This window comes from Podarcis raffonei, chromosome 5 (assembly GCF_027172205.1).
Source record: "Podarcis raffonei isolate rPodRaf1 chromosome 5, rPodRaf1.pri, whole genome shotgun sequence".
Taxonomy (NCBI): Eukaryota; Metazoa; Chordata; class Lepidosauria; order Squamata; family Lacertidae; genus Podarcis; species Podarcis raffonei.
In genome coordinates, this window is record NC_070606.1 from 35,030,660 (window position 1) to 35,056,168 (window position 25,509).

The following is a 25,509-nucleotide window of genomic DNA, read 5'->3' on the forward strand; positions in this document are numbered from 1 at the left end:
TGGTAATGCCACAAGTGGGATCACCATCACTAGGAGCCAGCAGAAATGGACTTTTCTAGGGCTGATTGTATCAGGCTCAGTAGGGCAGATGACTGCATTGGACCCCAAAAGAAAGCTGATCACTGTTCCACTTTCAGTCTTGCACAGCAATCTGCCTGCTTCCACTTTCTGTCCCAGTTGCCATGAACTCCATTAAAACCCACTGGGCTTGCAGGCGGGTTGAGAGTAGGATTGCTCCCTAAAATTCCTACCCTTTGATAATGCACTACTCTCTTTTTCACATGACATAATACAATTTGTTGTTGTTGTTGTTGTTTAGTCGTTTAGTTGTGTCCGACTTTTCATGACCCCATGGACCAGAGCACACCAGGCACTCCTGTCTTTCACTGCCTCCCGCAGTTTGGTCAAACTCATGCTGGTAGCTTCGAGAACACTATCCAACCATCTCGTCCTCTGTTGTCCCCTTCTCCTTGTGCCCTCCATCTTTCCCAACATCAGGGTCTTTTGCAAGGAGTCTTCTCTTCTCATGAGGTGGCCAAATATTGGAGCCTCAGCTTCATGATCTGTCCTTCCAGTGAGCACTCAGGGCTGATTTCCTTAAGAATGGATAGCTTTGTTCTTCTTGCAGTCCATAGGACTCTCAAGAGTCTCCTCCAGCACCATAATTCAAAAGCATCAATTCTTCAGGGATCAGCCTTCTTTATGGTCCAGCTCTCACTTCCATACATCACTACTGGGAAAACCATAGCTTTAACTATACGGACCTTTGTTGGCAAAGTGATGTCTCTGTTTTTTAAGATGCTGTCTAGGTTGGTCATTGCTTTTCTCCCAAGAAGCAGGTGTCTTTTAATTTTGTGGCTGCTGTCACCATCTGCAGTGATCATGGAGCCCAAGAAAGTAAAATCTCTCACTGCCTCCATTTCTTCCCCTTCTATTTGCCAGGAGGTGATGGGACCAGTGGCCATGATCTTCGGTTTTTTGATGTTGAGCTTCAAACCATATTTTGCGCTCTCCTCTTTCACCCTCATTAAAAGGTTCTTTAATTCCAATCTGATATATGTAACTTGACCAGTTATTTACTCATTTAGATGTTTTCTGCTTGACCTGCAAGCCAAAGTCCTTGGATAAAAATTAAATCAGGCAAGTGCAACGAGGGCAGAGGTGGACTTTGGGCTCTCAAAGTTTGGCAGTACCCTGTGTGACGCTAAAAGTCGGCATCCCCTGTCTCTTGCACTCTCTTCTACAGCATTGTTGTGGCACCCAATGTGGCCAAACCAGTCGCACTTCTCTAAAGCCGCCTCTGATACAGGGTTCAGCTTGCAGCTTGCATCTACTAAGAGAGCAAAATGCTCTGTCATGGGAAGAACAATCTGCAACCATCACCCATGCCTGCTATACTAAACTTAATCAAAATCTTCCACTTTGATGGACTTGTGGGTTGGGGCTCTGTGACTAAACTCTGCATCGTGTACTTTCAGACATTAAGAGAATCCACTGTGCCCTGCTGCCCAGGCTTGATAAAGCTCCTTAGAAATGAAGAATGTGCAGCAAGTTACATGGTTTTACAAGTTTTACGTGCACAAATATTCAGTTAAAAAAGTTTAAACCTAGCCACACTTGAAAAATGCAGGCTTTTCACAGGCTTTCCCATCATTCAAAACAAAAGCATCTCAGAGGCATTGATGCTAAATTTCTTTAATAAAAGCAGCTTACATGCTGTCTTCAAAATTAAAACAAAGGCAAAAATACTGCTGCGTTTTCCCACTTTTTTTGGTCTGTTTTATATTTCCTTGTCTTTGTCTCCTGAAACATGGTGTGCTTCACTTATGTGAATACATTTTATAGTTGGAGAGAGAACTTATATTACAGGGTTGTCAGTTCAAATTCTGAAAAATATATCAGGGGTAACAAATATAAGCATGCATGGCTTTAGGGAGGAGAGTTTTTCCACAGTTTCTTTTTTCCATAGGGTGCCTTTCATTATAATGAAACTAATATTTTTATTACATCTCCTGTCTCTAGTATTGATGATACTAGAGTTAAACCTAAAAGGACTCTGAAGACAAATAGCTTGCTCCTGTGATATTGAACTCTACAACTGGAGCACATGACATAGGGCTTCAGGCTTCTAAACTCTATAGACCAATGCTTAAAAACAGGAAAGCAATGCACACTAGAGTCTTTGAGACTCGAGCGATTCAGGAGAGGGCTCCCAGTAGCTAGTGTGGAGAGCTATTTAAACCTGCTATAGCTTACTCTTCCTTCCTATGGGTCCTTTCCCTAACACCCTGCGCATAGCATGAAAGCCATTATCCATAAGAGTCCTGCTGGATAGGAACAAAGGTCCATTTAGGCCAGTATCTTATTCTCAGAGTGACAAATAATGTCGCTGAGGGAAGCTTGCAAGTAGACCCTGAGCACCACAGCAATCTCCCTAGCAATTGTGCTCCCTCTGAAACTGGAGGTGGTACACAGCTACCCGTTTTCTCTGAATTGAGCATCATATTGCACTTGGGATAATTACACAGTTATCTTTAATAGTACTGCCCTACTGAATGTTTGGTTTTAGGTTAGGCAACAACTTTTGCCTAATTTAGGGATATAATCCATTTGGACCCTTTCACTCACAAAGGGCTATTCATTCAGTGGATGCATCCAAGAACTGGAGAGTAGGAGGGGATATTTTTTACTGATGTCACCTTCCACTCTTCTGTAGGGAGCCTCAAGTCTCTGGATCTGGTCTTCAGGTTGTGCTGGGGAGACAGAGAACTGGCAAAAATGGCATCTCCTTCTCTGATCTGCAGGATCAGAAGCCCTCCTGTGAGGACAAGGGCACCCATTCCATTTCAACCAATATTTATAATGTATCTTGTGCTTTTCAAGGTGTTAAGTGTTTGCCAGCTTTAGGTGTCCTGGAAGAAAGAGGCTACTGTGGATTATCATTGCTAACTGGTTAAATTTCAAGCCCCACACCATCAGAAATGCATGCTCAGAAATTGACATTTACTTCAATTGTCTTGTTTTGACAATGCTGAAATTTGCTTAATTAGATTGACTTCACTTAATTCATTTAGCTAGTTTTCTGGAGTCAATGCAGCCTAAACAAATTAAGCAAAGTCTAATTAAACTATCTGAACCTAGATTCTTTTTTGTTCAACGTCTTCGGTATGTTTGTTGTTTTTGTTTGCTTCTGTTTTGTATTTTGCTGATTGCAGCTTGTTGTCGCACATGGCAGCAAGGAGAACCTGGCAACATACCAAATGTAAGAATATGCACAAATTGTTTGAGAAATTTTGAAAACATATTGACTAGAAATAGCATATATTCAATGCAAACTGACAAAATAATGAGAACATGTTCAAGAACAATTTGCCAGAATTAAGAAGTACTCCTTTATATCTCTAGTTAAAAATTCATAATTTTTGGATTTGGGCATTCTGGTTTGGGGAAATGTAATGTTTGTTTACTTATTCATATTCCACTGGTAGTAAATATGGCCTACTCTGAAATAGAAAATTTCATCCCGTCTCTGGGTGTGTTTTCCTCCATAGCTTGCTGAGAACAAGCTGGAACCTTAGTTTTGTTTGTGTAACAAGTCCTAGCTGCTATGCTGAGCTGTTGTTCTGCTGTTCACCAACAAATACAACTGTTGAAGTTATCCTTACTCCTGCTGCTTCCTGGTATTAGAGCAGGCTTTCCGCACACAGTGAGTACTCTTTCCAAACCCATGGGTTACCACACCACCCTTTCCTAAAGGAGCTCAGTGCAGTGTGCAAGGTTCTCTCTCCACCCTATTTTATATTCACACAAAAACCCCTGAGGTACATTATGCTGAGTTTCACAGCAGAGTGGGGATTTTGACCTGGGCTAAACATTCCAAGTCTTAAGGACTCTTGCTTGCTATTGTTAAGAGTGAAGATACATTTGATATATTTTTATTTTCTACTGTGGGATAAAATATTTGGGAGAAAAATGTAAGTGAAATATTCAGTAAAACCAAAGCTAGGATGAAGTCTTATATAGTCCATTTTAGTAAAACTGAATTAACAATTGCCTCCAAAGTGTATTCTATGCAGCCGTTCTGGGATGTGTGTGTGTGTGTGTATCTCAATATATATCAGCATTTAAGAAAAAAGAAATACATTTTTCCCCTTGGTGCCTGTAACGGCTGAGTTGTTTGCTTTGGATTTTTTATCTTTCAAACTGATTGCCAGAAATGTCAACATCCTTCAGGAACGAAAACAGTTATTTCCCACAATTCATTTCCTGAGAGCTGGTCTACCATTTGGGAAGAGCCACTCAAGTAATCATACATTAGTAAGACTGATCACTTTGTTAGTCTATTTTGTTCTATATCTGTGTTTTGTCCATTTTTTATTTTTCTTTTGAAAAACACAACTTATTTTATTGGTGTGGGGCTTGTTGCATCATTCTAGGTGAACAATCTGACAATGGGGGGCATAGGCTAAACCCAATCACAACGTCCTCCAGCTTACTCATTTCATGGTGTTAATAAGATATTGTATTTATGGTACTTATTTTAAGTAATTCTAAATCACCCTTAATTCAGGCTTGTGAACCACCCTGTGATCTAAAAAGTTCAAAAATCGAGTACAGTGCCTGCAAATATAGCTCATTTGAAAATGAATTTATACCTGAGCACAAAACCACACTGAACACAGTGTAAACAGAAAATCAGGAGTCTCCTGAGTGTCAGAGTTGACACTGCCATAAAAAGTAGTTTTAGTTGAAATGGCTGGTTAACCAATTATCACTAAGTGATTCTGTAGAGCAGTTTTCTCTTTGTTGCAATCGATGTGAAAGAATCTATATGATATTGTACCTGTAGCTTAATGACAGTAATGTTTGACTGAATGGATTGCATAATGCAATAAATGACTCCAGTGACTCCAATTAAAAGCCACGACTGTGACGGCCTTGTCATTTTGTTGGCAAGATAGGAGTAACAAATCAATTCATACCTACCTCACATGAGCAACAGAATTATTCAATTAATTTCAATGCACAAGCACTGAAAAGAATTGTGCAAATTCAGTCCAATCAGGACAGAACATTATCAAAATAAAGTCTCTGTTGCAATAACCTTCAAACTTCCCAGACCTGGGAACCAACTTTAACTGAAAGAAGCACTGGGGACCCATTTCTCACATTCTTTTAATCAAATGTTTGTATAGTTGTAGTTGAAGCCCACACTAGATCAGACCATGACTCATTAGTGGGTTGTGACCCACCAGGTGAAGACAAATGAGTTACCTTCTAAACAGCAAGAGGGGTACTAAGGTGGTATCTTGACATCATTGAATAGCTCTGTTTAGTGTTGTTCACTGTCATGTGACACCAGAACAAGAGGCAGAAACTTGGACAGTCAGTAGCAAGTGTGTCTGGAACTCTGTATGGTAGCATATATGTGCACATAGACTTCCTATGCGCTAAACACAATTCTTAATTGTGTGTACATTTGTTCTGTTGAGATCTTCTGCAAATGTGTGGCAGGAGAGCAGCATTCGATGAGCACATGTTGCAAGCAGGAATGCCTTTATTCTTTAAGAGTCATTTGAAAATGCTGCAGTGGTTCCATCCTTCCAACATCCCAAGACTTTGTCAATTATGTAACTACTGTTAATTTGTTTGGAGGGATTGTAATGTTTCTAATCATATTCTGTGGTAGTGTAAGAAGATTCCTGCTGGATCAGACTAAAGGCCCATCTAGTACCTCTGCTTATGTTCACCTCTGGTTACGTATCCTTCGAGATATGCATGCAGCAAACCTGGAAGTATTTTTCCGGGTTTCGCCCCGTGTGCATGCGCAGAAACACTAAACTGCGCCGTGCGCATGCACCTAAACGGCACCTCCAAATACACCCACCTCGGGATCCAAATGGAGCTCCAGAATGGATCCTGTGCACAACCAGAGGTACCACTGTATAGAATTTTGTTCAGTCAAGGATTCTCTTACCACATTTTGAAGTTAGTGATCATATAAAAGGCCACCCTTCTCGTAAGGTCCAGAGTCTAAAATACCCAACATGAACACTGTGGCCTTTGTGACGTCCTGGTTGAATGATGAAAACAGCTATTGCAGAGCACATATCACAAGCAGAACTCTTGCATCACTTCAGACACAATACTTTTCAGCGGAGATATTTCATACATGTGAATGCAAATGTGAATTAGTCTTGAATGCTATCAGGAATTAGCTGTATTATTGGCATACTCCAGGGTGTTTTTTGTAATGGGATGAAGGAAGAGACAAATTCAATCTGGATGTAAATTCTCTTTTTTAATATGACTAAACAATATTGAAGAAATGCAAATGTATGAACTGCAGATGTGAATACATTTTGTCCTAAGAGATTTGTAAGGAAGTAAAAGCCCTGAAGGGCTGAAACTGCTTCTAAGTTTTATGCATGTTGTGTATATCTTTGTGTCTGATGCATTAATCTTGCATTAGTTGTCTGGATCCTTAATTGACAAATGCTTGCTTAGAATATGCAGACTGTCTGAAGGAATGCCTCGAGCATCATCTCCATATTATTTATCTTATTAAAGCATCCACTATGTGGGTGTAAAATATCTTCCAAGACATTTTATTTATTTATTTATTTATTTATTTATTTATTTATTTATTTATTTATTTTGCAAACCAATTCTGGCCCTAGGAGACAGAGTAAAACTTTACTGTAATAAACTGTAAACAGCGGTAGTAATAAGCAGATTTATATATATTTTAGCTAGTACATAAAAATGTAAACAAAAGACTTAAAAACACATGTATTTCTTGTTTTCAGGCCATCAGAGCTCTGGTGAAGAAATGCAAATAAGGTACAGTTTATTTTCTTTTAATATAAAAATGCTATAGGCAAAGTTAAATTTTACAATATGTTTTCCCAATTCCCCCAAATTAATCATTTTATGGGTTTTTTAACGGCACAGTGTAGAAATAACTATTGTATGCTCATTGTACCTCATTTTCTGGGCTGATTCCTGCACTGTCCCTAATGGTCTATTTTCTATACATGTTTGACCTTTATATGTCACATTTTTATTTAAGTTGCATGTATGTAGATTCGAGGGATTTGTAAGGATTGTGGTACAGATGAATGCTGAATATGAATCTTTAGATGAATGATAAAACCTACATTATTTAAACACACAGCTTTTCATTGCGGTGGAGTGCAGGGAAGTTCAGGTCCTGAAAGGTTTTTAAAAATTCAGTGAGTGAAATGGATATGGGTACCTCAAAGGGAACTTCAGTTCAGTGTTCTTAATTCTACCTGTTTAGTTACTTTGGCTGTGTCTACACGTAACACTAAGCCAAACCATGACTTAGTATGAATGTGTGCACCCCCAGGGAGGAGATCCCAGCTTTCCCCTCTCCTTTCTGTTTCCAGAGGAGCGTGACCAGTTCTGTCTCACTGGACACTGAGCCTTGGGGGCACCGCAACTATGATTTAGAATTGAGCACAAGAAGCAGTGGGGGCAAATTTTGGCATTACACTGTGTGCCGCTGAATTTTGAGACCCCCAAGGTCTGCCACTGCAGCTCCTCTTACTGTGGAACAGTAGCTGACCCATTAGTGGTTAAACTCTCTCTTCCTTAATCATGAGCTATACCCAAAGTTTGGCTTAGCTGCCACACTGCATTGAGAAAAATGAGTGCTAGCTCTTCAGGGAGCCAACACATTCATGTGTTCCCAATAAGCTATAGTTTGTGTTACTGTGTTGCGCGAAGCAGGTCACCGAAGGCTGTTTTTCAATGGGAATGGATTTTGCAGCTATCTGAAATGTCCAAAGTTGTATGAATAAAGCACCTGCAATGGTAAATAAGTGGTCTAAGCACAGAATAACTCCTACTTGCTCCAGTGAATCAAGTTTAAGCCTCTCTAGTCACCCTGTGAGTAGGCTAGGCTAAGAGAAAGTGACTGGCCCAAGGCTATCCAGAGCATTGGCTAAGAATGCTGGTGAAAGAGCCATTTTTGTGAACGAGTATTTTTCTATAATATTTGTTTAGTTAGTTAGTTAGTTTTACTGCCCTTCATCCAAAGATATCAGAGCAATTCACAGCATAAAAATGGAAAATAAAAACTCAAAATACATAATAAAACAAGAACAAACAAAACCAGTAATCTCCTCTCCCATAATTTATGTTGGTGAACAACAAAGCAAATCTGTGAGAGAACTTAGACATTTTGCACCACACAAACGTCGGTGTTAGACACAGTTTACACTAAAGAAAAGCAGTGCCTTTTACTAGCCTTGTCAAATTCACCACTGTAGTCCACGCTTTGATAACTCCAAGGCTGGATTACTGCAGTGTGAGACTGCCTTTGGGCCTGGTTCGGAAACTCCAGCCGATGCAGAATGTGGCAGCCAGGCTGCTGGTCGCCGACAATATTTGACACCGTTATTAAAACATCTGTACTGGCTTTCCATTTACTACTGAGCCATGTTCGAGGTCCTATTTTAATTTACAAAGCCCCGAAGAAGTTAGGTCCAGGGTGTCTTAGGTTGCCTAAAGCCTTGTATCCCAGCTTGATCACTGAGATTGTCTGCAGGCGTGTTGTTAGTCATTTTCTCAGTTGGTTAGGCTCATTTATCCGCAACAAGACAACAAGCCTTTAGTGACATTGGCATGTCTTGTGGAATTCTCTGCCAATAAAGAATCAGCAGGTGCCTCCTGTTTCAACCTTTAAACACCTGCTGAAAATGCTTCCAATCCATCAGGTTTATACAAGCAATTAAGAATACACCAAATTAAGAATACATGTTTTTAACTGAGCTCTGATTTTAAATATTTGGATGGTTTTTTTATCATATGTATAACTCTGGTAAACCACTCTTTCCTTTGGATGAAGTGATTGCTAGATACTTTGTAATATTTGAGTTTATTTACGAGCATACAAATTGGCCACAGATTGAAGCAGACAGCTTAACCATGGCAGTCCAACTTTTCATACTAAGTGGGCCACAAAAATACTTTGACATGGAACCTGCAGACCACACACTTGTTGTGTGGGAGCAGGGAAGAAGGCAAAAAATTGATGCCCCTTACCCCCTGCCCTTGTGCTGCCTTCCAAAGCCAGCTAAGTGAAGGACCAGGCTTGGGAAGGAGGCATGAAGCTCTGGCAGGTTCCTAGAGTCCTTCCACTTCCTTCCCTAAGCTGGGAAAGCACTAACTAGGCTCTGGGAACGAGGAAGGAGGCATCTGGGACCCTGTCAGAGCCCTCACGCTTCCTTCCCAAAGCCCAGTGTTAAGTTGTGGGTGAACATATCAGATGACACAGTGATTCTTCAAACAGCTCTTGTTTATTCACAGGCCAGAACAGAACTGAACTGAACTGAAGGGTTCAGCCAGCCTGCTTATATAGAGCTCCACTAGAATGCAACAGTAACCATTTTCTGTAACTATCCAATCACTGAACGTCACTTTCAATCCCTTATTTGCATATGTGGACCTGAACTATCTACAGTATCCCCCTGCTGGCCCAGGGTGAGAACTTCAGTATATAACACCCATTTGGAGAAGGAAGCACAAGGGCTGCTGTGGGTGGTCAGATGTTGCTGAGGGCTGCCAAAAAGGCATCAAGGGCTGCATGTGGCCCTCGGGCTGTGTGCTGAACTGCTCTGGCTTAAACACACCAATAGCAAAATCCACTACCCCAGATCTGATTTCCAGAGAGTCAGCTGCAAAAATACAGGGTGTGTGTCCTACTTCCAACAGAAGAATAACATAGTTAAGATTGTTCTGTTATGCAGTCTTGCCTTTTGCCCAATCAGCCAGTTATATTATCCTTTCCCCATTTCGTCAGAAAGCTCGTTCTTTCTGGGCAATGGTAACGCTAGGATTCTCTGAGCCTCTCTCTTGTTGTAAAGGCTGCATCAGGGAATCACACTGTTTGCTTCTGCCCTTAAGATGACATCACTGATCATACCATGGCAAGGGGGGCAGTGTCAATGCTACAAGCGGTTTCTGCACAGAGTGATGGATGCACTCAGCATGGTTATTAAATTTCTCTTAATGCCCCATTATTTGGAAATCACTGTTTAGAATGGGCTTGGATATAGGAAATCTCAGCTCACTTCTCCAGTTCACTAGGAAGCATATTGGATGGCCTTGAGCTAGTCACTATCCCTTAGCTTAACCAGCTCACAGAATGGGTAGGAGACTAAGATGTTACTCTGACTTCACTGAAGGATAAATGGACTTTGAATGCAAGAAATAAAAAAGGTTGAAGGAAGAGATAAAAAGAGGCAGCTAAAGCCAATACCAAATGCTGTGTCCTTTAAAGATTAGCACTTTTAAACAACACTTTCTAAAAATCAATTTAACAACAACACAGACAATGCATTATTCAAACCCATAAACAAACACACTTATAAGTCCATTGCATTTGGCAGGGAAGCCTTTATGTAAACTTTACTAAGTGGGAATTAAAGTAATCCAGTCTGTGGGGTATTTTAAAGTTTAGTGCCATGACTTCAGTAAATGCTTTACCCTTTGGTTCTCATACCTCTTTAAGAAATAACTTGTTCTATTCTGCTTTAATTTGAACAATTGTTTCCTTTCCCATTTTTAATTTTATTCTCACTGTAGAATGCAGAGGACGTCAGAGACTTATCTCTCCTTCATAAATGGTCATAGCTCAAACTATTAGTGCAGGAGAAAAGTGTGGAATTATATATAAAAAAATCCACTTTAAGACAAAAAAAGATTAATCCCATAAGCTGTTCAATCAAGTATTAATGAAATATTTCCATTATTTCCAAATGAGTTCATTTTAACCACATATTTCAGAGGTTCTTGGCAATCTCTTGCCTTGTTCTGTTGGTTTAATGCCAACATTGCTGACATAGGGATGCCAGAAAGAAGACAGAAAAACTGGATGTGATAATGACATAATGCACCCTTTCCTGACAGAATCATAGAATTGTGGGAATCATAGAGTGGGAAGAGACCACAAGAGTCATCTAGTCCAACCCCTTGCAGTACAGGAATCTTTTTGCTCAATGTGGGGTTCAAACCCCTGACCCTGAGATTAAGAGTCTCATGCTCTACCAACTGAGCTATCAGTCCAAGTCCTAGATGTTGTCTGCTCAACATATGAAACGTACATATATTCACATACTTCACTATTATTTCACGCTTTCACTAATGGGGCTTCCTGCTGCTGCTGTGCTACCAGCGCACAATTTCTGTTCTCATCCTAGGGCAAAGTTCGCAACCTGAGGTACTACTTTCGGGTTAGCGGAGTTTGTAACCCGAAGTGTTTGTAACCGGAGGTACCACTGTAGCTTTGTTGATGCAGCCTAGAATAGCATTAGCTTTTTTTGTTTTGTTAAACTGCTGCATCACACTGTTGACTCATGTTAAGCTTGTGGTCTATTAAGACCCCTAGATCCTTTTCACATCTACCACTGGCAAGTGTTTCTTACATCTATCATATTTTTAGTCCAAATAGCATTTTTATATTAATATCAATCAGGTTAATGTACAGTCGTACCTTGGATCCTGAACACCATGGTACTCGAACGTTTTGGCACCCAAACACCGTAAACCCAGAAGTAAGTGTTCCAGTTTGTGAACATTCTGTGGAACCTGAACATCCAATGGGGCTTCCATGGCTTCTGATAGGCTGCAGGACCTTCCTGCAGCCAATCAGAAGTCACGGTTTGGTTTCTGAATGTTTTGGAAGTCGAATGGACTTCTGGAATGGATTCCATTCGACTTCCAAGGTACGGCTTTACATCCATTATGATCATCTCAAGACAGACAAAGCTGATGCAACCGTACACAACCAGGAGCCTTCCTGTATGGGGGCAAGGAATAGGAAAATATTGTCTATTGTGGAGCTTGTTTAGGGAGGAAATTATGGTATAGAAGGCAGTCCTATTATTTGAGTCCTTTCATCAAATCATGTTTTCCAAATGCCAACCTTCCTTAAAATGGCATATTATCCAGATAATTATATTGATTCTGGAACAACTGAGATCATTACAGGCTCTGAGGTTTAGCAGATTTACATCAAGGAAGAATAATGTCAGAATAGGAATTTGTTTTGATCATTTTGTTTTAAAGTGAGAATAATTAAAAAAGCAAGTCATGCTCTAATTCCCTTGTCTTAAATTGCACTCTCTGAAATTGTTTAATTTTTTTATATGAGCATAGCTGCTCCTTGTCTATTCTTGATCACCATTGTTAATGAGAATAAAAGATCAAGAGCATGAACTGTGTATTGTTTCACGTGAGCATTTTCCCAAACAAGTTAGCTTAAATATGTTTGAGTGTTCTCATTAGCTTCCTGATAATGATGGTAGCCTTATGGATACTTCCAGAGTGCTGGTGATTGCACATCATTTTTTAAAACTCTGTGTTGATCTTGTGACTTTCACCCAGCATGGGGAAAACAAAATAAAAATTCAACTGCTGGAGCTGTTCTTCCTGCTGTGATTATTTTAGGAGGAAGAACTGAATCCACGTTGAAGTTTACATTTTCATGGCTCTAATATTATTTCATCTGAATGCTGCAACCTCAACCTCTTTGAGAATGTTGGCTATTCAAGTGGTTTAATGTGCTATTTGAATATAAACAAACTTGATGATAATGATGATGGGATGCACTTACAATTTATTTCAGTGGGATTTGCTTCCAACTAAAAAAAAAAGAATTACTGTGTAATATTTGGAGAATAGCTCCAGTTTCAAAATGTAGGATGCAAGGTGTTCTCATTAACCAACATCTAGCACCTTTGCCGATGCCTTAGGTTTTGTTCTGTGTGGAATACATGTGACAACAGGTAATATTTGACAACGAAGAATTTCACATTGTACAAATCAGTTTAATAATACTGCTTTCTGGGATTTCATACCACAGTACTTCCTGGCCCTACCTGGAGATTCCAGGGATTGAACCTGAGATCCTTTGATTCAGTAGGCCCTGGGGCAGTACATTATACGGTTGGGGTGCCATGATAATGAATGTCATATGTCACACCCACTTCATTGCTAAGATGGAGAAGGAACTCATGAAGGTCTTTATGAATGCATGGAAAGATTCATATTGGAACAGGTGGTAGAGTAGCATCCTTTACCGACTAGGCAGATCACAAACTTCTGCTCCAGTTTCTCTTTTTGATACAGCTCCAGAATCCTTTGCTTTCAGAACTCTGCATGCAACAAAGATGCATTTAACATGCAATGAGTGTAAGAGCTCTTAACACTCTGCACAATTAGCCTGTAAAAATTATTTTCACAGAGTAGCATCTTATGTGCCAGGTCCCTGGGACTGGATTCCGTTTTTTTCAGGAGGTGAGAATAAGGACTCTGAATAAGAAAGGACATTGCATGTAGCTCCACACCCAGAAGCATGTCCCCAAGAGAAGCCCAATGGTTACTAGGGCACTTCTGCCCCAAATATGTTGCATTGTCATCTTGTGACTTGGAATGCAACAAGGGACTCCCTTGCTGTGCTGGAGTAAAAGATTGCTGGAGCAGCTACACTTTACAAGTAATTGGAGACACCTTTTTCCCCCCTTAGTAAAGGCAGACCTTACAACTGAGCTAGAACTACTGATTCTAAATGAGGCTCACTCTAAAGCTGACTGTTGTTGAAGCGGTATTAGGGCATTTTCCTGCTGAGCCCTACATAAGGACTTGCCTCATAAGGGCCAGCCTGCCATGATCTGAGGCTAGCCTGTTGGCTCAGACACTAGATTGGTGGGGTGGTGAATTGTGCCCCCTCCCCACCTGCTCACTGCTGCCTCCACTGAATATTTGCCCTGAAACCATTTGCCACTTGTGTTCATCCCCTGGCTACTTACCTACCCAATACTTCAGGCTGCCCTAGCTACAAGGATGCTGGCTCCCTATGGAGCAATATGAACAAAACCTGTGTTATCCAGGTACACATGAAAGGATTGGTGTTGTCATCTTAGGAGTTGCCCTGGGCATCTGGTTAGTCATGGTTAGATAAAAAAAAAAGTTGAGCTCCATGTACTATTGGTCTAATGTGGCATGACATTACTCATGTTCACTTTAAGACATTAAAAATGCCTAAGGGTTTAGGATTAAAAAGTGGATTCCCCTGCCACCCACCTTATAAATTTTGAAACTCCTCACAGTTTCAGAATGTAATTGCCATGGTGTCTTGGAAGCTGTTGTATGAGAAATACAAGACCTTGTGGAGTGAGTTAGTTGTTTTTAAGATCTAGGCCATGGTAGATAAAATCATTTGTTAGCATTTTGCAGCCTCCCTATATAATTTGCATTCATTATGGTCCCTAGAGAATTGCAGATCCTCAAAAAAGGATACCTTTCAAAAGTAATGTGTTTATGTTTACATAGGCCATGTATATAACATTTCACAAAGTAACATACAGAAGACAGCTTCCCCCTCCCTGCAAGAGATGGAAGCCTGCAATATAATAATGAGTGGGGGTGGGGTGGCATTTATGTGCAAATGCAGTTAGATGCCCTTAGGCTATGTTTTGTTTGGGGGGGTATTTCAAATTTCCAAAGAGGAAAATAACTTAGATGTCATTGAGTGTCTTCAATAATTTCCATACAGATGCTTCTTTTAAAATTGGTTTCTGCATCCATAAGAGTATGGAACATATGATATTGATGTGGTGCAAGAAAAGATTGGGGAGAAATCAAATTAGAAATGATACACATACCATTGGGAAATATGCAATCAATAAAGCTTTGCACGTAAAACTATGATGTAATATTTTATTTGCATCTGCACTCAGAATGAATGAAAGTGTCTTTTTATGTTCTATTCTGTCTTAAAGAATAAAAAAGAACTTTTCCCCACTAGTTTCAGGATGATTTGCCTCAGAGTATGTGAAATGACTCCCAAAGAAGAAAAATTAAAGCAACACACACACACATTTGTTTTCTTCATTTTATAATAAATTTTGTGTTTTTTCCAGTGAAAACTATAATAGGCCATATTCTTTGTAATCAAATTATCCTTTCTCTGAAATACAGCCCAATTCTATTTATGCCTACTCAGAAATAGGTAACAGTGATGTTCTCTTGAGTGAGCCTTGACAGGAACTTTGAGGACTCATTAAAGCCTGCCGCAAAGACAGAAAGACAAGTTTCAAATGCCCCCTAATTTTTCTCCAACATAGACTGAAACCTTATCTAGAGAAGAATCCATAGTTTTGCACCTGTAGAATTTCCCCTATAACCCATACAGGTTTAATGTAGTTCATTTTTTTTTAAAAAAATGATATTTATTCAGAATTTCATCAATACAAAAACAAAAACAAGAAAATCAGAAAAATACAGCAAAAAATAAGACAAAAAGAAAAAAAGAAAAAAGAAAAATACAGATCTCAAATTACAACTTTCCATTTGCTTATTTCTTGAACCTCCTCACACCTCCCTTTTTGTATTCTAGTTTGATTCGTTATTCCAGCAAATTCTTCCCATGTTTCTCAATTTTAATTTAAATGATTAATCTTCACAATCTATCTTATCAATTAATTCAACATAACCTTTCCATCTTTTAAAATAATCTGTTATTCAATTTACCTTAATCTTTTTAACCTTATCTTATCTTAAAAATCTTAAAATTTCAAAATTTACATCATATTCATTCATATCTCCTTTAATCATTTCTGCTAAAGCCAATTTGGTTCCTTTCCAGCATGTTCCCTGAAATTTCATTAATGTTACACTAATTCCAAAATTAACAAAAGAATTTCCCTTGATATCTCTAATTTTTATCCAACGTCCCTTCTTCCTGGTTTCGGGTCATGTCAGTCCTTTCTGTCCATTACATCCAGTCCATCAATCTGGTGTTCTTATATCCGAGGCCCTTAAGTCTCTTCTTGGCCCCCTCTGCACATTTTCTTGTCCTTGTTTGTGCTTGCGCACTTCTTTGTCTATTGTTAGCTTCTTGGGGAGTGGGTCTCCGGAGGGTTCCATCTGGTAATAATTTCCATTTTCCTTCATCAGGCTGGCCCCTTCCCCCCCAGTCCCACTCCCCGTCGTCATCTTTGTAATCCAAAAAGTATTTATCCAAGAGATAGTTGTTCACCTGTTTCATAGTCCCACTAGAGTTAAGAGCTTCCTTGACTTCAAACACTTCCCAGCACTCTCCAAGTTCAATCAGTAACTTTTGTTCCTGCAGGACTTTGGATCTCTCCATTTGTGTTGTTTGAGGAGTAATCACTGCCTCTTCCTTCTTCATCTGCCCTTGGACTTGCCTTGTCAAACCAGATTCTTGAGTTGGTCGCTGTATAACTTCTTTATCATTATTCCCTGTTAAATCATATTCGCTGGCCACAGCGCTCATCAAGTCCAATTTTTCATGCATCAAATTCATTTTCTCATGCAGCTGCTCCAGCAAGGCATTTGTCATGCCAAGGGCAGACACTAAACCTTCCTTCCAACACATTTCTGTTCAAGGTCGAACGGCTGGTCCCACGATCCAAATCTTGCAGCTGTAGAGTCCAAGTAAACTACAAAAACAAACTGACAGGCTCCCTCTAGGGGACACAGTTTCTTTTTGTATCCATTTTTAAAATGTATCCAACAAAGGAGATTACTTTCGATTTCAAATCCTTTCGATTTTCAAATGCTTTGTATCTTTAAAATACAGAAATGCAGAAGGTAGCGTTGAAGTTAATTTGTTTCTCTCTCTCTTTTTTTAACTATCTGTCAAAGCACTCCACTTTCAATCAATGGACGTCTCAAACAATTTCTGTCCCGACACCCCGTCCCCAGGTTTGGGACGATGGAAACTTAAATTCCTTTACTCTCCTCCTGCAGGATTAAACAGTAAAATCCCCCCCCCCTTTTCTCCTGCTTCCAAGGGGGTTTTATTAGTTGTGGATGCAGGAAATTTCCAACTTTAAAGCAGTTTTCCAGGCTGTTAGTTTGCAAGGTCTTTGCTTCAGTCTATATACAAAAAGCGGAAGGCGGACTTCCTGTTTAAACCTTCCCGCTTGTGCCTAATTCTTAAATTTTGCAAATTTCTTGATCCAATTCTCCGTTTTTACTCACGGGTACTTGATTTAGAGTCCAAATGTCATCAGGAAAAAGTCAGCGCTCTCCGGCGATGGCTGCGCGGCTTCCCTCCATGGAAATAGCGATCGGTTCACACCACCGCGCTGCTCACCCCACTTCACTCCGGAGCCCTGAAAAGGGGTTTCCTCGTGAGTAGGGGAGGCGCTCTTAGTTCAGTAGCTCTATTAGTCTGCCCTCAGCAGGGATAGTCAAAGACACCCTGTAGGTCTTCATGGAGGAAGATAACCTCCTCCCCACTCTAGGCTTTCGGCTGTAAAGCATCCTTTTCATAGGGATTTACGAAGCCTCAGATTGGTTGGGGAATATTATCTAATCTTTTCCAATTCTTTTTTTGGGGGGGAAGAACTCAACTCAAGTTATTTCCAGGTTAAGTTGAGGGTTCCTTTTGAAGTTTAACCATCTGTACTCAGAAGTGTTCCTTTAATTTAATAGGATTATTTATTCCTAAGTAACTGACGCTGGTGTTGGGAAAGATGGAGGGCACAAGGAGAAGGGGATGACAGAGGATGAGATGGTTGGGCAGTGTTCTCGAAGCTACCAGCATGAGTTTGACCAAACTGCGGGAGGCAGTGGAAGACAGGAGTGCCTGGCGTGCTCTGGTCCATGGGGTCACGAAGAGTCGGACACGACTAAACAACTAAACAACAAAACAACAGCAACTGTATATAGTATTGCAGCCTTAATCTACCCAAAAGGGGAATGATGTTACTCACATGGAAGCCTTCATCTACTTAGTCTACAGCATGTATTGTTATTAGATAATGAACTTATCTTATTAGTGCAACTAGAAAGTATGTGCCTAAGTAATATTGTAACCAGTTCAGACTAGGATTTAATGATCAGCTAAGATCCTATAGAGGCCACACATTAACTTGGGGGGGGGGGGAATGCAGCCTAATCCTTTGCAGAAATATTTCACTATCTGTTGATGGGAATAATTTTTCTTTTTGCTTTCCCCCCCTCCAGAATGCATCCAGTTGCAATGAAACAACATACTCTTCTGGGAAATGAAGTGACCCTAAAGAGTTCAGGTACATTTCTTTTCTTACCAAAAACACATACCGGTAATTCAAAAACAACAACCAATGTTTGCTACATAAAACATAACCTGAAATGCAGGTATCATACAATTTGTTTGTTTTTAAATATTTATATTTTATTGAAAATTTTCGGTATAGAAATGCAGTGAAGGGAATGAATAGGATATCCAAAAGCAAAACCAGTGCTTAAAACTATAATACAATATATATTATTATAATACAATATTTGTATATTGGGTATATAAGTAATACGGATATTTTGATATTGCATATTGGTTCAATAGCAGTATCCATCCTATAGAAGCAGTAAAAATGTGTGTGTGCCTATAAGTAAGTTCATGATGTAATTGATTGCATGCTCAGACACCATGAGCCCACCACCCCACACTGTGTATGAGATTGAATGACCACTTGTGACAAAATCCCTTTTGGTTCAAATTACGTCACAACTTTATTGATTAGAGATCTAAGGGGTTTGGCTTAGGCATTGGATATAACCTGTATCAGCTCGTCTCCTGCTGGTTGATTCACTGAAAGGTTAGTCAGTGGTGGGGAGTCCTTTGACACATCAAATAGGTACCACCCCACCAAGATCACCTTTTGGAGAAGTGCTATGGCCCTAGTCCCCACCCTCCAGGATCCCTTTAACAGGATGTATCTTGTATAAGTATTTTGGCAAGTGCCTTCATATTGTGATATGTCTTTCGTCCATTCCATCATGTCCTCTTGTGCTCAGCCAATTAATATGAACCTACATTTTGAGGATGAATGTTCAGCCATTTTATTTTTGTGGGCTTGAAGAATGTTTCCAAAATAATAAAAAATGTAAAGATGAAGCTTATTACCACTATTTGTCTGGCAAAAAGCAGACGAGGATCCCTAGCATTAACACTATTCTATTTATATGGAAAAGTGAGAAATCTTTAATTTAAAAATGAAGCTATCAACAAACACCCTAGGTCTGAAGAACGGCTATTCACTCTTGGTCAGCTTAGTACCTGAGGTTCGTTTTGATAATGCCAGTTGGTGTATGTATATTTGCTCATTGTATCTTTTATTCTGGATTTTCTGTTATATCTCAAAGTGTGCTCTCTGATATCCACAGCATGGAGTTAGTCTTGTGCGACTATTTTTGAAGTAGTGAAATGGCTATTTCTAGTATTAAGTTAGGGGCTAACCATACATTACTGTAAACTTGTCACTTAAAGCAACATCAGGGTTTTTTTAAAAATAATAATAATAATATTAAAAACAAGTTTAGGAAGCAACTGGGTTTTTTGGGGGGTTGTTTTCAAATTTTGATTTTCTATGCAGAAAAGCTCCCCCCCTTTCAGGATAGTAGTGGAAAGGGTTAAATCCCCTCTTCCTGCCCCTCTTCAGGAGACCTGAACTTGGTTGACTCTAATCACACATTTAAAGTAAGGTTAAGTTATAGCCTTAGGGGGTTTTCTGCATGTGACACTTAAAACATCACATGGAAGCGTGCTTGTGTTTTTTTATTTTTAATTCATAGCCAATGTAAGGCTGATATTTGAATTACAGACTAGCAAATTCAAAAAACAGCTTAAATCTTCTATGGATGTTTTAAACAACACACGTTGCGGCTAAATAAAATAAAATAGCTTTTTCCCATTCTCAGGCAAATCTGTCGGTCCATCTTCCTTCCTTTCACTAAGCTTTCACTTTTCCCTCCCCCTGAAAAAATGTATTTGAGGAATATCTCACTCTAACTTAAATGTTCAAATAAGCTGTAACAAGCTTACTCATTGTTAGCACTGACAAACTTCAGCTGGTTTCAAACAGGATAAAATACTATTTAAATGCAGCCAGCCAGTCACCAACATCTCTTTGCATCAGGTTGCTGACAGGTCCCTGTGTTATTGTTCAAATTTAGTTGGGAGGAAACAGGTTGAAGGAAAGCAAAGCCAAAGATATTATGGTGAGTAATCACTGTAGTTTCATATATATAGTAGTCTTAATTTCCTTTGGGACAAGGACAAAAGGGGCTATAGGGTGAAGAAGCAAAATAATAAAACATGTTAACATGAGAAATGCAGGCTAGCTTTTGGATGTGAGGTTGTTCACTGTGTATTAAAACTGCACTGTGATTTGTGTGCCCTGGCTGGCTTCTTGGTGTTCTATTTTCTTTTATTCACTGCCCTCTAGAGGTACTAACAATATAACAACAACTGCCAGCTGCCATTTGCTGTTTGCTATTATTTAGCAGGTAGATATTTGCTCTATGCACCTCTCCACCACCCCAAAAAATGAACTTTTCCGTCATTTTAATCCCTCTCCGTCCTTTCAGATAAATTCACAATTCCCGGATAAAATGGATCCCATCCATTTTAAACAGCCGTGTGCACTAAAGTGCTTATTCCTATAACTGTGTGTTCATAAGCAATTTATGTGCTGGCTTTGCTGAAAAGGTCCATTACTCATCACACTTGAGGGATGTAAAAATGTTGGAGTTATCAGCTTCTCTCAGCCCCACTCCCCGCTCCCCCTTGCCATTTAAACCCAGCTATTATGTCTCCATACCATTGTGATTTGACTCATTTGCAGAGTGTAGAAAAAGAGGTCAAACTCTCAGTGTCGTCTTTCTAGAGAGAACTGAGTAGGAAGCAGCATGCAGTCCCCCCCTCTTTTTCTTTAATTTCCTTCTGTGCTTCAGTTAACTCTCGACTTCATCTAACTCTGCCAGATAATGCTGTACGACTATCAGCCTCTCAGCTTCTCTGCTGCTCCTTTCTCTGACCCCGGACATGGAAAAAAGTAGTATCAAAGGATGGGGGTTCACCCCTTGAATTCTGGCTCTGGTTTCCAGCACTTGTTGAAAGCATGTGTATGCACAGCCTTTCAGCTTTCCTTACCTGACACAACCTGGGGAAAAAAGCCTCTCTGATGTCATTTCCCCGGAAATAAGCAGCCTGGTGTTGAAACCACAATGTATGCTCTGCATACTTATTAGGGGATTCCGGTGTTTTTTCCTCACCTACATGTGGAGCATGAAGTGTGTATTATCCTTGGGTGAGATAGCAAGTTTTAAAAAAAAAATAAGAAGAAGAAGAATTCAATAAGCCTATCCTTGTCAGAAGATGTGCCATATTTTCTAGTCAAACCTAAATGGTGCAAACAATTCTGCTTGAACAGTAAATTTCTCAGTGGTAATCACGTAATGTTCCATATCAGTATATTTTAGCTACAGCATACTCCTTGAAATGTTGCTTTATAGCTTTCAACATCATTTTTCGTTTTGGCCATGGCTGTTAACACAAGACGGGTCATTGCATGCTGCTGCTTCTGCTACCCAAGCAGGGTAACAATCAGGGCACTCTTCACAGAATGAGTTTCTATTATAGGTATGGACATTGGGGCTTTGCGTTATCTTTGCAACTATCTGTTAATTTAGCACAGCCTAAGATGATCTAAGGGATGCGGGTGGCGCTGTGGGTTAAACCACAGAGCCTAGGCTTGCCGATCAGAAGGTCGGCGGTTTGAATCCCCGTGACGGGGTGAGCTCCTGTTGCTCGGTCCCTGCTCCTGCCAACCTAGCAGTTCGAAAGCACGTCAAAGTGCAAGTAGATGAATAGGTACCGCTCTGGCGGGAAGGTAAACTGCGTTTCCGTGCGCTGCTCTGGTTCACCAGAAGCGGCTTAGTCATGCTGGCCACATGACCCGGAAGCTGTACGCCGGCTCCCTCGGCCAAGAAAGCGAGATGAGCGCCACAACCCCAGAGTCAGTCACGACTGGACCTAATGGTCAGGGGTCCCTTTACCTTTACCTTTTTAAGCTGATCTTATGGGGCCAGAGGAGAGATTGTAGTACCAGTAAATGGCGTTTCCTTGCACTCTGGCTTCTGTCATGGTGTCCTGTTGCGCCAGAAACGGTTTAGTCATGCTGGCCACATGACCTGGAAAGCTGCCTGTGGACAAACGCCTGAAAGCGAGATGAGTGCCGCAACCCCATAGTCGCCTTTGACTGGACTTAACCATCCGGGGTCCTTTACCTTTTTTTTTACCTGTAGTAGGAGACTCACAGCTATCAAAGTTCAGTCCCTTCAGAACCTAAACTGTTTTCTGTCACCCAGCTCCAAACTCTGGTTGCTCAGCAATCCTTTAGCATTTCAGAGATTAAACTTCATCACATTAAGACTGTGGCGGGCTGGAAGGGGGGATACATTTAACATGCTGGTACTTCACATAGTATTAATACTTGTGAAAAGTCTGACATTAATCAAATTGCCAAGTAGATGTCATGGACTGGCTGAATATAAAGGAATGGTAGGAGGAACCAGCCGGGAAACCCCCACAGAACCCCCAGGGGGATAAGGCTGAGAGCCAGGGGATTGGTAGTGACCAGAGGGAGAAGACTGGGGGGAGGAGATGTCAGAATCTGGAGGGGCAACAGGGTTTAGTGAGCAGGAAGAGTCTATGGCAGAGTGCAGAGTTGCAACCAGCTCACCTCCCTGTCTTGGTCTCTGAGAATAAAAAGAGCAGAACAGAGATTAGTTGTTCACAGATGCACATTAGTTGTACACAGACGCAGTTTGAGACTACGTAGGAAAAATTAAAATTGGATTTACAACTGTGCCCAAAATTAATGGTTGGCAATATGGGGGGGGAGGCAATTTTGCAAATTATTCTCTGGGAAAAGACTGAAATTCTGAGATATTATAAAAGAACTCAAAAAGAAAGAAAAGCTTCAAACATTTGTCAGTAAATTATATTCTGTGAAATTTGAACAGCACTATTTTGTTGTCAAGTTATTTGGGTGTGATCCTTATTTGACATCTGATACTGTTTCTAGGAAATGACCACCCACTATGTTTGTAGGAAAACCGATAATTCCCAAGGAATGACAAGGCTTTAGATCCTTAAATACCAATGAACTGGGATCTCCTGGGTCAATTGACTCTTTCTTGTCAAGAACAAAAGTGAATAGTACTGAAATAGATATACTCCTCAGGATCAGTTAGAGAACCGCTTCTCTACAGGAACAGATGTTACACACATATAAGTAGAAATTAAATTGTTGGCCCTTATGGCAGAGATCAGCAAATCCACTTGCATGTCTTTCCTAGCAGCCATACTGACCTTGAGGCCCATAAGTTTCCTCAGGACTGGGAAAGGAAGAGAAATACCAGCTATGGCTTATTGCCACCCACTTTTTCTGTTGTGTATGTATTTTGCTCTGTTGCTAGTGTGGTAGTCTTTGTTCTCTTCTCTGGAATTGAACACATTCAATGAAGAGCAGGCTATAAATCTTCTTCTTCTTCTTCTTCTTCTACTACTACTACTACTACTACTACTTATTATTTCTATTTCTACAATGGAATAAGCCTTTGATTTTCAGAACAAGTCACATGCAAAAATTACTATTTGTAATTTGTTGCTGTGTTAGTTCTGTGAAGGACATGGTGTGCAGTGATCAATTCATACAGAAAAATTTGAGGAGCTCAGTTTTTGCACCTGTAAAACACAAAATAACAGGTGAAAGTAAAGGTTCCCCAGACACTTTTACTGGAAAACATTTCCTCTGGCGACTCTGGGGGCAGTCTGCAAGGTCATCCAGTTTTGAAACTATATAATCTTTTTATGTTGTTGTTTTTAGCTCTGTTTCAGTAGATTTTATTTCTTCATCCTGGGGAGAAAGAAATATATTTCACAGAATGCTTTGCACCTAATGATAATCTGTGCAGGCAAATCTATATAACATACCATCCGCTTTTATTACTGAGCTCTGCATGCTTTCCCAGGATATGTCAAAGAAAGTTTAGGTCAAGAGGTATCATTTTAAAAACTGCCAAATCCATTAAACATTGCTGCGCATTTTTTATCTGTTTAGTGAGACTGCTTAGTGACTTCAAATACTTACATGGCTTTTGCAATATTGTTTTGATATATTTTGGGAAGGGGAAAAAATCAATAAATTGTCATGGGCACTCTTTTTGCTTTATTGGTTTAAACACAGCCCACCTGGCTCACTTTTAATGCAAACAAACTAAGTAATGTTCTGTGGTGAAAATATGTACCATGAGGGGTAGCTACCACCTTTTTCCACTGTTGTCGTGACAACTGAAGCTAATCTCTAAACGTTTAAGGGCAAGGTGAAGAAATTGGTTGGAAGATGCAAGAGATCTTCAACTGAGTATTCGGAATCTGTCTAATCAGCAAGCTTTTTTCTCTGAAACAATTGTGTGGATACAGTTTCCAAAGGCCTCTCTAACTGTTCACATGTCCAAAACCAGTAGGCATTCATCCAACATGGGGTTGATCTCAATGTAGAGACATCATTTAGCTATAATGAATTGTTGCTGTTGATTAAGATATTCTCAGTGAATTTGTCTAGTTACCCCTTTAAAGCCATGTGTGCTAGTAACTAGGGGCTTATTTGGACATCCTGGCTTCCATAAGGTTTGCAGAGTGCAATGAAATACTTAGAAATCAGTGTCCATTTTTGTTGTTGCTGGGGTCAGGAACTTAAATCCACTTAAAATGTGCCATAGACGGCTATGGCAGTGAAGTCTGGCTGCATGGCCATCACCAAGACCATTATACTGGACCCTACTAGCTGCTGTGATTTATAAAGACCCATCAGACTTTCCAGTAATCAAAGTCGTAATGCTTATGTTTGACTATGCAATCTACACCAAATTAAAGAGATACTTCAAATTACTGTGCATGGAGAGCTGAAGGTGTAAAGGGCTCATTAAAAATATTTCTTTTCCCATTGGAAATAATTTTTACAGAAAATTTGCAGTTGCAAGGACGGTGCTGGAGTTGAAGGCAGTGAAGATGGAGGTTACACAATGAAATGGGGATGGAAAATATGCAGAGATTATAAGACTAAAGTTACTGGCTGATAAATATTTACTCAAATTAATAACATGTAAATTTAAAAGGAGGCATTTAAAGAGAACAAGAGCATAGCAGCAGCGACATGCACATTTTTATTGTTTGAAATTGTTATCGCCTGCAGTTTCATAAAAATATATAAAGGTGGTATGCAACATAAGCATCAACAGAAACATCAACAAATACTGATTGGTTAAAAAGGGGGGAATGTCTTAAAGGCCTGTCTAAATGGTTCAGTTTTCAGAAGATGTCTGAATGAAGGCAAAGGTTCCAGCCAAACCTTTACTGGTAAGGGTCAATTGAACTTGATTGGTGTGTGGGACAACCACTCATCACAGGACCTCAGTGATGAAGGTGGAGCAAAATGGACCAGGCAGTCCTTAGGCCCAAGTTGTTTGGGGCTTTGTGAAACAGCACAAACTTGGCCCAGTAGCAGGTATGCAACCAGTGAAGCTCTATCAGCAATGGGGTGACATGTTGCCAGTAACTTGGTGCTATGAAGTATCTGGCTGCTGCATTCTGCAATAGATGCAGCTAGTTATAGCTTTTAC

The 25,509-nt window shown here is 40.0% G+C and overlaps 1 protein-coding gene across 9 annotated transcripts in view; it reads left to right on the forward strand.

Moving 5' to 3' along the window:
- The window catches only part of PCDH15 (protocadherin related 15), a 628,220-nt gene that overhangs the window by 202,153 nt on the left and 400,558 nt on the right, over positions 1 to 25,509 (forward strand). For all 9 annotated transcript variants that reach the window (XM_053388594.1, XM_053388604.1, XM_053388605.1 and 6 more), the window contains 2 exons: positions 6,810 to 6,843; positions 18,028 to 18,092. The gene's annotated coding sequence lies outside the window, so the exon portion shown is untranslated. The remainder of the gene's footprint in view (positions 1 to 6,809; positions 6,844 to 18,027; positions 18,093 to 25,509) is intronic.